Genomic DNA, 15,238 nt, shown 5'->3' with positions numbered 1-15,238 from the left:
CATGGATGGACACGTCCGTCCTCGTCCTCGTCTTCCGATGTACTGACCACTTCCTGCCCGTCCACAGGAAGTCATGTCCAGTGCCCTGGTCACTGCCCTGTGACCCACAGGGTCCTAGTGCCCTACGTCAGTGGTCACTACACCTCCCCCCTTGTTATCAACAAACGTCTTTGTCATACATACACATTCCTGGTACATGATCCCCAGAGTAAAAGGGGAAGAAAATTAGATAGTCGATAGATGCAGAGGGAGTGAGAGAGAGAGAGAGAGAGAGAGTCTCTACATTTAGAGAGGGAGAGAGTCTCTACATTTCTTCCAATAGTCTTCTTGTCTTCTTACACTCCCTTCTTGGTCTTTGTTCTCTGTTCAGTTCTTGTCCTCCGTTCAGGGATGGTATCTCTCTACTTGTTCCTTGGTCTCTTTCTTCCACCTTTTGTGATGTTGTCACTCCGTCTTCTTCTTCCACCTTTGGTGGTGTAGTCATTTGGTCTTCCTCTTTCACTTTGAACTCCTTGAAGTGGGAGCTGTTTCTTGTTATTCTTTGACGGTCCGAGGCTGCAGTTACCATTGACCCTCTTACGTCAGTCACAACCAACGGATCTTTTGAAAATGGGCTGTCTGACTTTCTTTGCTGTTTCTGTCTCACTACCACGAGGTCTCCTGCATTTAGCTGGTGGTTGGATGCATTTCTCCTTTTGTCAGCATACTCTTTCATCTTCTTTTTCGCTTGTTTGTCTCTTTCTGCAATGTCGCTTCTGTTCGGGCTTGCCGTTGTCTCTATTTGTGGTAACCTTGTTTTTGCTTGATCGACCTAGCACCAACTCCGCTGGGCATCTACCAGTGGAGCTGTGAGGGGTGTTCCTATAGTCTCTCAGCACTTGACAAAGTGCTTGGCCAACCGATATCTGCGTCAACTTTGCTCGCTGGATGGCTTTCTTGATAGTCCCCATGAATCGTTCCGCCATTCCGTTGGCCTGGGGCCACAACGGAGTTATTTTCCGATGTTTGATCCCCAGGTATTCCATGAATCTGCTAAATTCCTCTCCGGAGAATGGGGGGCCATTGTCTGTTTTCAGTGTTTGTGGTGAGCCCCAGGCGGCAAATACGTCATCTAATACTGGTAACGTTGCACTTGCTGATGTCGACGATACTTCTCTCACTATTGGAAACCTTGAAAATTCGTCAATGATCACTAGCAGGTATTTTCCAGACTCCAAGGGCCCATAAAAGTCTGCTGCCAACTCCGTCCAAACTGCTGGTGGCAATTCCGACATCTTCAATGGCGTGGGCTTGGCAGGTGGTCCTGTTACTTGACAGGTGTGACAGTGTGATACCTCTTCCTCCACCATGTTGTCCAATCCTGGGAACCACACTTTTTCTCTTAACATCTTCTTTGTCGCTACAATGCCTCGATGCGATTCATGAGCTAGCTCAACTGTTCTCCTTCTCAGTCGGCCTGGTATTACAATTCTTGAGCCCCTCATCAGGACTCCGTTTTCTGTTTCAGACAGCTCTTCGCTTATTTTTTTGAAAGCCAGTAGTTCTTCTTTGTTGACTCCTTCTTCTGTAGGGGTGTTACTGTTGATGTGTCTCCATCTCTGCTGCCGCACCACCGCTCCGATTGCCTTCATTGTTGGGTCTCCTTTTGTTTCTCGCTCCAGTTCTTCACTTATTATTGAGGCCGGAGTGTTCTGTCTCACGATGAAGTTTAGATAGTCTTCTGCCATTGTGGGGCCACCCTGTTGATGGGGAAGAGGGTGCCGTGACATGTAGTCAGCTGGGTTTTGGTCTTTTCCCGGTTTGTGGACAATCTTGAAGTTGTAGTCCATCAGCCTGATCCCCCATCTTTCTATTCTTGGTGGTATTTTGGCGTTTGGGTTTCCGTATATGGTCACCAGTGCTTGGTGATCCGTTACTATCGTGAATGGTTTCCCATATATGAACATGTGATAGTGTTCACATGCCCATACTACTGCCAGACTCTCCTTTTCTGGTTGGGAGTATGCTCTCTCAATGTCCGACAGACTCTTACTTCCGTATGCTACTATCTGTCGAGGTGAGTCCTTTCCAGGCTTGTGTTGTGCTAGTATTGCGCCAAGACCTACCGGACTGGCGTCTACTGTCAATTCAGTGCATAAATTCGGGTCGAAATATGCTAGGTGATCTACAGCAGTTACGGATGTTCGAATCTCTTCAAACGCCTTTTGGCACTCTGTGGTCCATTCAAATGTTTGACCCTGCTTCGTCAATTCTCTCAGTGGCGTGCTCACTGTCGCGAAGTCCCTTATGTATCGCGCGCAGTAGCTGGCCAGGCCGAGGAATGAGCGCACATCAGCGACATCCTTTGGTTCTTTTGTCTTTTCCAGGGTGTCTATTTTGCTGCGATCTGGTCTCATCCCTCTTTTCGAAAAGATGTGCCCAAAGAACACTAGCTCTTCTCTTCCCAGTTCACATTTCTTTTCATTTACTGTTAGACCCACCTCTACGAGCTGTGAACACACTTCCCTCAAGGCCTTATCGTGCTCTTCATCTGATTTTCCAAAGACCAAGATATCATCACTATAGTTCAAACTGTTTTTGATCGGTCTGATGATCTGTCTGATCGTTTCTTGAAATATTTCCGCTGCTGACGATATTCCAAAGCTTAGTCTTTTGTAACGAAATAATCCCAGGTGCGTTGAGAAAGTCGTTATGTATCTGGATTGCTGGTCCAACTCCAGCTGGTGGTATCCCTTGCAGAGGTCTAGCTTGGAGAATTTTCTCATTCCCGTCAGGCAGCTTATCATGTCATCTAGATGCGGCCCTGGATGTCGTTCTCGTTCAATAGCTGTGTTGGGAATTCTCATGTCCACACATATTCTTATTTGGGTGGTGTCCTTTTTTGGTACGGCCACTATCGGGGACACCCATGGTGTTGGCCCTTCCGCTGGTTCAATGATATCCTGCTCTAGTAGTGCTTTTATTTCTTCCTCCACCTGAGGTTGTAGATGGATAGGCACCCTTCGGTGGTGCTGGGCGACTGGCCTGACTGATTCATTTATGTGCAAAGTTATTTGCCGTCCCTTCAGCTTTCCGAGTCCCGTCATTAACTGTGGGTATTCTTGTAATATGGTGTCTTTGTCCGACATGTGATACATCATCTTTAGTAGGCCCATCAGTTTCGCTGTTACATTGCTTAAGAGACATGGTGCGGGAATATCGCCTCATAGCACGTGTATTTCTTCCGTGACGGTCTTGCCCTTGTGCGTCATGGTGTCCCTGAATTTTCCCATGTTCGTCACTGGCTTCTGTGCACCCCAGGTGAATACTCTTACATTTGATGGCTGTAACGGTGGTTTCGTCTTCATTTTGTCGTACTCTGTCGCTAACATGATGTTGCATGTGGCCCCGCTGTCTAGCACAAATTCCGCTTGGTGAGGTCCTACCTCGATGGTCACCCAATCCGTTTTCTTTATTGACTTCCTATCCACTAATCTTATGTGCTCTTCTTTATATCCTTGGTCCGTGGACATGAGGTATAGGCGTTCCACCTTTTCTGTTCCTTCTTCTTCGTCTTCGTCTGACTCCAGTGACGAGCTCCTGTTAGTCGCTTCCATGTGCCGCACGTGCCTGTTTGTTGTCGTTCGTGGCCTCCCTGGTCTTTCTCGTTCATTTTTTAATTTTGTTCCTTGGCACATGGTGGCAAAATGGTTGCTTTTGTTGCATTTCTTGCATGTTTGGCCAAATGCTGGGCATGGTCCTCGGTGTGGAAATTCCAGGCCACATCTGTAGCATTGGGAAGCTTGTCTTTTTGTCGCTTGGTCCTTCGATCCTCTCTTCCAGTTTCCCGACTTGCCTGTGTCTGTCATTCTGTGTACTTGTTCTCCTCTTCGGTCCATCTGTTTTGCTTGGACCAATGCCCTTGCTTCTGCTCTTGCCAGATCTAGAATCTATTCCAGAGTTATTGGTTCTTTGAGTAGCCTTGTGCGAAATTCTGTGTCGCGACAGCCTTCAATTAGTTTGAGGCGCAGGGCCTGTTCATTATCATATTTTTCGAATTCGCAGTGGGCCACTAGCTTTCTCATCCTCGTTGCAAAATCGTCCATTGACTCTTCCGGCTGTTGAAATGCCATGTTGAAGTTATATCTTTCAAAGTCAATGTTCCTTTGGGGGTCGAACTTGGTCGTTAGACATTTTATCAGTTTATCGTACGCACTTGTTTCACTCTTTGGCAGTGTTATGAGGAGGTCCTCCACCTCGTCCCCTACTAGATTTAGAAATAGTCCCAGTTTCTTTCCATCTACTACGTCGGTCGCCTCCATGTATCGCTCAAATTTCACAATCCACTTTTCCCAACGTATTCCCACTTGTGGTTCAGATACACTGAAGGGCAGCGGTGTGCGATATTGTGCACTCTGCTTCGTCTCCGGCATGTTTGGTCTTTTCCTGCGTTGCCTTTATTTGTACTTATTTATTCTGTGCTGTTGTTATCTTATTCTCACTTTTGTCCCACAGGGTCCTAGTGCCCTACGTCAGTGGTCACTACAGACTTGGAGACAGCTTTCCCTACTGGTTGCAGGGACGCAATTATCTTATGGTGCGGAGATTTCAGTATACGCCTCTGCCTGCAGCCATCTAATAAGGTATGCGGTATGACGTCCCCTGATAATAGCAATATCACTCATTTTTCACATTCAGAGTTTGGGGATACCTTAAATGGTCTACTCTTTAAACACAACTTGTGTTTTTGTAAAAAACTTACCTGTATTCCAGTCACACTTAGGAGCACCTATTACGGCAGGGGTGAGAATAGTGTAATAGATTTTTAATTATTTCCCCAGCGTTACTCTGAGCTGATTTTAGAATTTTACATCCATGACACTGCGATCAGTGATCGCTTTCCCCAAAGTGTTACTCTGAATATCAACCTTTTTATGCATAGGGGGGAAGTAAATAGAGTTACCAAATTAGAGCACATCGACATTTACCGCCGTAACAGGTACGCTTTGCGATGGTTTCTGGTGGATCCATCCAACTTTTTAGAAAAATTAATCCACAAAGAGAGGGAGGCTTTTGAAACGTGACTAGAAACGTGACTAGATGAGACTACAGAGGCGCACAATTTCATCCTAGCATTTGATCTAATAAAAAAGGGCATCGGAGTGGTGCTCTGCGCAAACCGGAACAAAATGAGGGCAGGCCCCTCTGGCTGGTTTGATTCGGTATGCACAAAAACACATAAAAGCCTAAAATTAGCTTTGGCCAAACAACCGAGATCCACTCAGGTGGTCAGAGAATGCAGACTCTCATACAAACTAGCTATTAAACAACAGAAAAAAAGTTTGAAGGAGGAATCCGGGAACCTATTACTTGAGGCCAGTCTGTCTAACGATAACAGCATGTTTTGGCGTATCATTAATTCTCCATCTTATAATACCCCTGACTGCCCTCGAGCTGAGATAGCCATTACTGAGGCCGCATGGCTATCTCATTTTTCAACCTTGTACTCTTGTACTGTTCTCAGGATGATATTGTGACTCACAATTCCACTGCATCCTCCCCGAGTGTTTGCACCACTACCCTACCACTGAATAATCAGAACTATACTGAATTATCCTTGGATGAGGTAGTTCAGGCACTGAAGTCAAGCAAGGGTGCTAAAGCCCCGGATCCTGACAGGATCCCTATTGAGCTGTTTAAATATAATACTGACCTCGGGGGCCGCATTCTCACCTTGCTCTTCACAGCTTGTCGGAACCAATGATTCTTGCCTACTTGGCCTTATGGTCCCTATATTTAAGAAGGGTGACCGTAATAGCCCAGCACCATACAGGCCAATTTCTCTTTTAGATTCTCCAGTTAAGTTGGCTGGTTGCATTCTTATAGGCCAACTGCAGGGCTGGGCAGAGTCCAATAATATCCTCTCGGACCGGCAGTACTGCTTTAGATTTGGGTTGGAGACAGAACGGCCATCAATCTGGACCTACTTATTGGTAAATATGTGCACATTAAGGAAGGGAACCTGTTTTTAATTTTTGTAGATTTATTTTCCACTTTTGATTTTGTGGTTCACGACAAATTATGGTCAATTATGGCTAACATGGGCATAGACTGCACTATTGTGAACTTTCTTAGAGATCTGTAAGCCCTAGGACGGGGTAGAGTTTGTTACTGCCTCAACGGCAATTGTTCCCAGCCATTTAAAATAGGAAGAGGGGTACTTGCTCCCTTTCTGTTTAACCTCTACCTTAATAGTGTAGGCGACACATTGGCAAGTAAGTGCGCAGATTTACCGTATTAATGGCCCGCACACCACTCTGCCTTCAGCGTCGAGTCAAGGAATTTGCTCAGTTCATACAGAACCATGGTCTAAAAACTAACATCAGTAAAACTTTTTCAATGAAAATAGGGAATAAGGCCACCCGCTGCCATGACATCTTTATTGGGGGCTCTAAAATTCAGTTCACAGCCTCATTTACATATTTAGGGATTGTGTGTAATCAAGCTGGGAATGAAATCAAGGCGGCTTCCTTTGTTAAAACATCAATGGCCTTGTGGAATTTTGGCAGAAAACTAGGCATTAAACATCCGAGGAAACTGATGGTCATCTACAAGGCCAAATGTAGACCCACTGCTATGTAAGGATCTGAGCTCTGGGGATATGGGAAGACTGACACTCTCCAACTGGCAGAAAACGCGTTTTTAAGGAATCACCTTGCCCTTCCGAAAAGCAGTTCAACTTATGTTTGCCATTCCAAATTAGAAGCCCTTTACATAGCTGATTTGAATAGGATCCAGACAGTTTTACTCTGGATCCATTATTGTTGACTGTCTCAGATCTACGTCTGCTCTCAAAATTCCCTGGCTCAAATTTGTGCATAATTTCTTGGCAGACATTGGCCATCCTGAGTTTTTTTACCATCCTGAGAGCCTGATTACTGTTCAGACAAAAGCCCTTAAATTGAAGTGTTTATCATTACTAGAGGACACTAGACTATCTTCTGAGATTACGAAACCCTCTGTTCTGAAGAACCAGATGATTTTGACTAGTTACCACATGCAATTCTATCTAGCAAATGTGTACATCTCGCGTCACAGGTTCGTGTTGACCCGGTTTCGGATGAATATTTTCTATCACCTCATTAGTTTTCCCATCATTAATAACTGGTCACCTGACCTGGTGAAATGCCTGTGCCATGATATTTCCACGCAGAGTACCATGCACACTTATCTCTTTTGTAAATATTTTTCTGTGCTGAGGAAAAAAATGATTTAACCTTGCTATTGCAACTGGGTTTTGTACAATGTCGACCAGATTTTATGTACCTGCAATGGCTTCCGAATACATATGTGTGCTGTAATGTCCCGTTTTTTTCTGGCCGTTATTAATTACAGGAAGCAGTGGTAAAATGCTATTGATTGTGCAGTTGACGACTGTTTTTATGTATGGCAGTTTTTAGTTTCTCGATTTTATCTTTTAATTATTTTTTTTCTTTAAACTTTGTTATGGATGTACCTTGTAGCTTTATGATTCACTTTGTGATATCAAATAAAGCTTACTTTGACTCACTCAACTCGAGATATTCCTAATTGGTATATTTAACTTACATATAAGTCCCTAGTATGTGGTACCAAATGTATCTTGGGCCTGTAAGTTAAGTGTCACTAGTGGGCTATTGTCGCTTCAACTACAGTGACAGAGTAAAAGAATGGCTTCCAGCATACCATTGTAGCCTGACTGGGCAGTTTAAAACACTGCAATTCAAAATGTAAAAATAAAATGTTCAACATGTCAAAATAAATCCTTTTGACAGGTCAAAATCTTCCTTTTAAATATTAATAAGTCACCCCTATGTAGGCCTTGTTGCCCACAAGGCAGGGTGCATAGTATTTAAAAGTAAGACGTGTAGAAATTTAAGGGCCTATTTAAATCCTGGCAGACAGCCCATTGTTCCACCAGGGTGACAGAATAAATTACTCCGATGCCTTAGTGGAGGGACCGCCCACCAGATTTATGAATGACCGCCAAACTGGCGGTAATTTATAAAGCATTTCCAGGAAGTGCTGTCACAGCAGTTCCTGTCAATGCATTTCACTGTTTGATGCAGGTCTCCGTCAACATGATGGAGCCTTGCACCAAACAGTTTAATTTTTTTATTTTTAAAGGGAAAATCCCAAAACTGAATTTTCTTTTCGAAAAAACAAGCAGATAATTTCAACCTGTCATCTTCCATGGCAAGAGGGAAAATGATTTCTTTTTTATTTTCCCTCACTACCAGGATTTTCCTGGAGGCGACAGACAGTAAAGAAATGGCTATATGCCCGCACATCTTAATTGGGTGGACGGACATATAATCAACACACAAAATCCTCGGGTCTAAGACTGCAAGTGAGCCTGAGTGGAGGGCAGCAAATAAGATCACCACAGGTTATCAAAGGGATCCCTTAATTAGGACGTAATCCAATCACCCACCGAGGTGGCATGCTTCATCATCTGGGATTCTTCTCTTGACGAGAAACCCTAACCCCACCAAGGGCTGCTACCCCCTCACTATGAGGGAGGAACTCAGGAATGTTTTAATTCCTACACTGTATAGGATATGATAAATCCTTCAGATGAGAGAGCTAGCAGGTATGGTGGGTGGCGAGCCCAGTGCAAAACTAAAGCGGTATTAGTGTAAGGAAGTGGTGTTAAAACTATCAGGAGCAATAAGAATTTTATTGGTTTGTTCCTGGTGTCAGGATTAAAAAACAGAGCACCTGCAGTTTAAAATAATAACTGCATATGGTGGACGTGAACAGGTCTACATGTTTTAGCCTCAATGACCCTATGAGGTGTCGCGGCTTTCGTCAGTACCAAGAAAGATATTATGGGCTACTGCGATGAAAAAAGAGTGTGTAAAAAAACTGTGCTAATAATAATAAAACACAAAGGCCCCCATTAGGATGGCGGGCGGACTTTGTCCACCCGCCATCCTCACGGAACTAGGGACCGCCCGATATAAGGGCGGGGGTCCCGTGCATGGCATTAGGATGCGGCCGCCACTGTGGCGGGCGCATCCAGCATTCCTACTATTGTGGCGGGTGGTGCCGCAATCGCAGGAAGGCATGCAGTGCACTTCCATGCACAGCATGGCAGGCACCACGCGGTGCCTGCCATGCTGTGCATGGAACTGCTGGGGGGTACCGTACCCCCCATGTGCCCCCCTCACCCCCCCGGAGTCCATGGGGGCCCGCATCGGGCCCCCAATGCAGACTCCGCATGCCTTTCCGTGATGGCATTGCCGCCACGGAAAGGCATTTTTAAAAAACCATCCTAATATGGCTGGCGGTGTCTGACAGACACCGCCTTGTGACCGGGGCGGAAAAGCGGCGGATAGTCTTTCTGCCCGCCGGGGATCCCCCAGCCATACTAATATGGCGGGGGTCATTCTGGGACGGATGGCGGGCGGATCGCCCCCGCCAGGCCGGCGGTGGCTAAGGCCGGCCTGGCGGGGGCGATCCGCCACCATCCTAATGGGCCCCAAAATGTGTATACAGAACCAGTAATCCCACGTTTGGTGAAATCGATTTACTGGTTGTACTTGTGAATGACAAGAAAGACAACAGACGAGATCAAACAGTGCAACAGTCTATTCAGGCAGGCGAAATAAGGTAATCAAATCATTTTGCGAGACTTAATTCTCATCCATTGTTGAAACAAAACACAGAATAAAAAAAGATTAGCTTACCCGTGGTGTGCGGATAAGTCACCTCACGTCAACCTGGCAACAGCTCAGGGGAGGGGCACCGCTCTGAAAAAAAAGGGATTCATCACTGTGTCAAATATGTGTAAACTAGTGAATTAATTTGACACGGTTTCCCATCTTTACATGTTAAAAAGCTGTTCACAAGACAATTGTGAGCACAGTGTTCAAGCAGTAAGCTAGCAAGTGTTACTGTAAGTGAACAGAGACATAACCACTATTGGAAAAAGGTATGAGGTTTGTGACTATACATGCATATTAGATGGAATGTCCTGATAGTAATGGACACAACATGTCTGCTGGTAAGTGACCAATGCACTGATAGGTCTGATTAGTGGTAGCTATGTTTCAGGACAGTTATATTTTCACCAAATGACACATGTAGATCAGAAGGTCTCAATATGGTAAGTTGGAGTCAAGTGGACATATGCAGAGGGTGGCGTGCTATGTAAACAACAGAAGTAAAAGACATGTACATATATTGTTCATGCCAGCGTTCAAAGACCATGTGAACCGAGTCTTCAACTAACCATGTGCATTCTGAACAACGGTATGTGCCAGAAGTCGAATGCTGAAAGTGTGGTTGCACATCCTGTGTCTCCACACCTTCTGTCTCTGCGACAAATATACTCAGCAAGTCCGATAATCACCACAGAGGTATCAACGTAACTCTACCACAGGGTAGAGCTCCAGTGTTAACTAGGTATTAGGAACAAATTCATATATTACCGACGGTCATTACAGACCCACACCGGAGGTGTAGTGCCAAGTGTAATAGCTAGACTAAACAATAGCAGTTGGAAGCAGTATGTATTCCTACCACTAGCGTAGTATGCACGGGGTGAATTACTACACACATGCCAACACCCGAGGATTCTAAGACAATTATGCAAGCATGGTAATATTGCACGGAGTGAATGCCAGGAACCGCGGGCTGGACCCGTCGAGTACCTCCAGTTCCAGCTCACAGCAAGCCCGGGGTACCCGCGGATAGGTAGGAAGGTGTTAGTGCGCTAACACATGAAGGTTCTACTAACTTACGCACTGATTCTTGGGCTCTAGGACTGTTGGTCTACATGTGGGTACTCCCGTCTATATTAACTCGGCACTTCTCTAAGTTTCTTTGTTTCCCTTAGAATGCGGGAGGTGTGTGCACTATGAAGTCACTTTACACTGGGGCGCAGTTAAACATTTGCTAGTCTGTCCCACATGTAACAACATTGGCATAACTGTCTAAAAAAAACTCACGTTTACTGGCATTCTCGGCAATATTACCATGCTTGCATAATTGGTGATTATTGGACTCGTTGAGTATCTTTGTCGCAGAGACAGAAGGTGTGGAGACACAGGATGTGCAACCACGCTTTAAGCATTGAACCTCTGGGTTTTACAAATGACACAGGGGGCACACCTGACAGGAAGGGAAATAAGATGCAAAAAATATTCTTGGGCATCCACTGTCTGGTTGCTGGAAAACCCTACTTTTTTCTACCAAGCTTCTCTCTCTCTAGGTTTTTTGTGGGTACAGTGACTGCCCCAAACTGGATTTTAGTGTGGGAGGACACTAGTCTTATCATACATAGTGCACTCCTCCCACACCCCTCTGCCCTCAGAGTCCAAATTTAGTGAGTTAGAAGACTTCCACGTTCTTGAAAATGCCCAATGTGGGTAGGTTGGCCCTAGGAACTTTTACCCCATTGATTAGGGCAGTCCAGGGGGTCACTCTCACCCCCTAGCTATAGCTAGGCATCAATGTAGCACCTCCAGGCACCAAATGCAGAACACTTCTGTGGAAGATCAGAAGAGGACTGAACCTACTGTGCAACCTGAGAATGGCCCTAAAGGACTGGGCCGGCTCTCTCTTGTACCCAAGACAAAGAAGTGGACTGCAAGGCTGATGTCCAGTTCAAACTACAGGCAAAAAACAAGCTATAAGAGGCCTTTCATGCAACTGCCCAGCTGATCAGTGGCCACTGGACCTGAATGTGGAAACCAGGTTAAACTCTAAAAGGTTGAAATCCTGACACACAATTCTACATATTCCAATACAGTTTATGGATAAAGATCAGATAGAAATAAACAAAGGCATGTATGCTTTGTTCCTGGTATATGGTTGGATCTCTGATTTGTGGTGTTATTTACTTTAGCCTATATCGTGCATTTCCCTGTTTGCTCTTAGAGGCTTAGACCATATAAGCCACTTATTATTATTATGTGTTTTACATTTATTACTGTGCAATAATGTCTTTTACACTTATTAACCTCGCTGAGTGTGTCTGGCTTCCATTCTTTGTAAAGGACATAATTTGTGGGGAGGAAGCAATCCTTCAAGCATTCTCTTCCTTAGCGGACTTAGAAATAAAGTTTAGCGTTGTATAACAATCAAATGGGGTGAGATAAAGTCTCTGTGCAACATGTGATTCCTCTTTGGTGTGAACCACAGGTGCAAACACATTATCCAATGAAGCCAGAATTGAAGCATGATATAAAAATTCCCTTGAGACAATTACAGTATCAAGGAGTGATAGTCCCTGTGACTCAATGATGATCACCTCTTTTCAGAGGTTAAACCAGACTATACCTACCGTATAGAACCAGACTACATACATTTGAATGCTCACACAGAAATGTGCAATGCGGAACACTCACAGCACTGGACTGATGATGAATTTAGTACAGACTAAATGCAAATGTTTACACTGCTATACCTCATGGCATTAAAATGTGTTTGCATGATGCATCCAACACGTGCAGACAAGATTGCTACCAGGCTATGAAAACTGTGTGAGGTTGTTCGCCGCAAGAATAATGGAAATCCTACAGTATGATCCTGATGTGTTGTCACACATTAATGACACATTAATGACACATTTCACTGACAATTACTTAGATGAGCATTTAGAAAGAGCTTACCGACTTGTGACTAATTTAGCTTGACAAGAATATAAATCAAACTTCTGTAAATCAAAGGTTCCCTTCTTTAGTGTAATCTTTTTGGGATACGAGTTATCCTGTGAAGCAAAAGATTGGCACCAGATTTCTAACACAGATGTGATACTTTGCAACCCCTAAACACATTTAAAAATCACAAGCCCTAATGTGAAGTTTAAACTTTGGAAAGCTTGCATGGCCCAGTTAGCTGAGCAGGCAAAACATTTATATGATTCGATGTCGCACACATTCTGGAAAGAGTTGGACAGATGTTTATGCAGCAGTCTTATATAGGCTACAAGCAGATATGATAGGGGAAAATATTTTAAAACACAGGACAATCAGAATAACCTAGTCTTTAGGATTGTTCCAAGCACCTCAGGCTACACACATGTCTTATTTGATGAGGGACAAATGACCTCCCAGAGCCTACACATCATTTATATTCAGCTGCTGGGGAACGATTCATTCCAACTGAGAAAACTTTCATGGCTATGCAGACAGCAATTTACAAAGTGCATCCTCTTTTGTTGTAAAAAACAAATTATAGTAGTTGCTCCTCTGCTCACAGTAGAATCTAACTTACCAAATGTGCTTGCATTACACTTCAAACACCCAGTACAAAGGAATTCTTACAATATCAATAGGATATAACAGACTCCTTACACATTACCCATACATGATGATAAGAATGTGTTCGATACGGACTGCTCTGTGTAGCCTGCAGTTGGCAGTAAGCAAAAATACCCCAGAGCTTGTACTATGGAGTAGGAGGTTTTCCATGATAGTGAATTCTTGCTGTTACAGACTCACCATAAAACTGGGCATGATTCTACTGCACAGATAACTGAGATTCAGTCCCTGCTATAAGCCCTTCAGAAGACAGATCTGTTAGTTCTCCCATTTTGGAGCCTATTCCGATCTCGCTTAAAAGGGCTCCGAACGTGATCCGGCGGGAAAAAGTACGAGCCGTACGCGTGTTTTCCGACCGACTCGTACAGCTCTACGAGCGAACAAGTACAATGCAAGAAACGCGAAATCGTCGACCAGATTGTTTCCGTGTCCGAACAACTCCATACATCTCATCCGTAAGCAAACTGTGCCGTGCAATAGAGGCGGTTTCCGACCGAGCCAGTACGATGCACGATTCGGACAGCCGGATTGAGTCGGAGCCTCCGACACGTAAATGCTCCGGGAAAGTGGACTTCGGGGGTCCGTGCCGGACTCCCTCCCCCTTCACCCGTAGTCTTATGAGTTGATCACAGGGAAGGACCCAAGGGTCCCCCTACACATGCATGTACAGTGCGGGTGGTACAGACGCGTCCCCACTACAGGGGGCGCCCTTGTGCGCAACGTACCTTTTTCGTCAATGGGAGCCTATGTACGCGTCGTACAACAGGCTCCCATTGACTTCAATGGGGCGCTGAGCGACCCGTGTCCGTCAGCGATTGTTTGCATCGTACTCGGACGCTCGGAGCCCTCAAATCGGTCGGAAAGCCCTCTGGATCCGAGTCGGATGGAGCCTTCTCCCAGCGAGATCAAAATTGACTCCTTTGTGTTGTATTCTGCTTTCTGTGTGCAAGGTTACAATGTAGCATACACCATTGACACAGCTTTCTGGGAGGCAACCATCCAGAATGATAAGCTACCATCGGTCCACATACACCATTTGATGAACCTAAAAATGAAGGGATTAATGTTAAAGGGAACCTTACAGCTGCTTTGGCTGCAAAGGAAGCTGTGTAAATCTATACGTTTCTGCTGTAGGACAATCTCAAATTAAAGTCAATGCAAATATCATGGTAGCGATGCATGCAACAAGTAAAATATTCTTACAGTCTAACTAAGGACAAAGTCCCTATGGTGTTTATACCAGGAATGGGGATAGACACCTCTCCAATGTTTCAGTTAAATTCAATCTCATAAAGGCAGTTCATGAGGGCATTGCATCTAGCACCAGAAGCCACCTTTTCCCTCCTGAGGCGGAAGCCGGGAGGTCTCTCTCTGTTACTTTGCTCATTTTAGCATTTACTCTGTATTTTCACATCGCGTGATATGTTGTGCTTGATTAATAAGCGCCAGAGATTTTAGCTCTTACTTTGTATTTTAACATTGTGTGACTGGTAGCGCCTGAATAATACGCGATAGAGATTCAAAGACTTCGTTAGCGCTCCTAAGCGCTCTGTGTGCCTTCCCCCCCCTTCCCTGCCTCCGGACCGCCCTCGGCCGAGTATTGACGCCGAGGGCTGGGATCCCGGTTAGTGGCGGCCATATTGGGTGTGGGCCAGGCGGGTGACGCGCTCTAGCAGCGCTTTAAAAAGAACGGTCACGACTCCGCGCAGAGGACGCGTACTGCGGACGCGCCAGACCTGCGCCGGAGTCGTGCCAGAGTCCTGCCCGTCTGCGCCCGTCCGCGACAGGACGGGGCCAGGGGACATGGACCCAACTCCCACGCCTATTACCTCCGCAAGGCCCCCTCACCTCAGGTATTCGACTCAAACTTTATTACACCTTAGACCCACCCCTCTCCCAGAATGCTCCAGAGATTCCTGTCTGTGCCCTGAGGGCCCTTTCTCCTGTAT

General features: G+C 45.3%; 1 long non-coding RNA gene across 2 annotated transcripts in view; it reads right to left on the bottom strand.

Moving 5' to 3' along the window:
- Positions 1–15,238, bottom strand: part of LOC144772007 (uncharacterized) — a 514,879-nt gene that overhangs the window by 392,140 nt on the left and 107,501 nt on the right. For both annotated transcript variants that reach the window (XR_013599591.1, XR_013599592.1), the window contains one exon: positions 9,711–9,773. This is a non-coding gene — a long non-coding RNA (uncharacterized LOC144772007). The remainder of the gene's footprint in view (positions 1–9,710; positions 9,774–15,238) is intronic.

Source organism: Lissotriton helveticus, chromosome 8 (assembly GCF_964261635.1).
Source record: "Lissotriton helveticus chromosome 8, aLisHel1.1, whole genome shotgun sequence".
Lineage (NCBI taxonomy): Eukaryota > Metazoa > Chordata > Amphibia > Caudata > Salamandridae > Lissotriton > Lissotriton helveticus.
The sequence above is the reverse complement of the archived record's forward strand: the minus strand, read 5'-3'. Positions and strand labels throughout refer to the sequence as shown.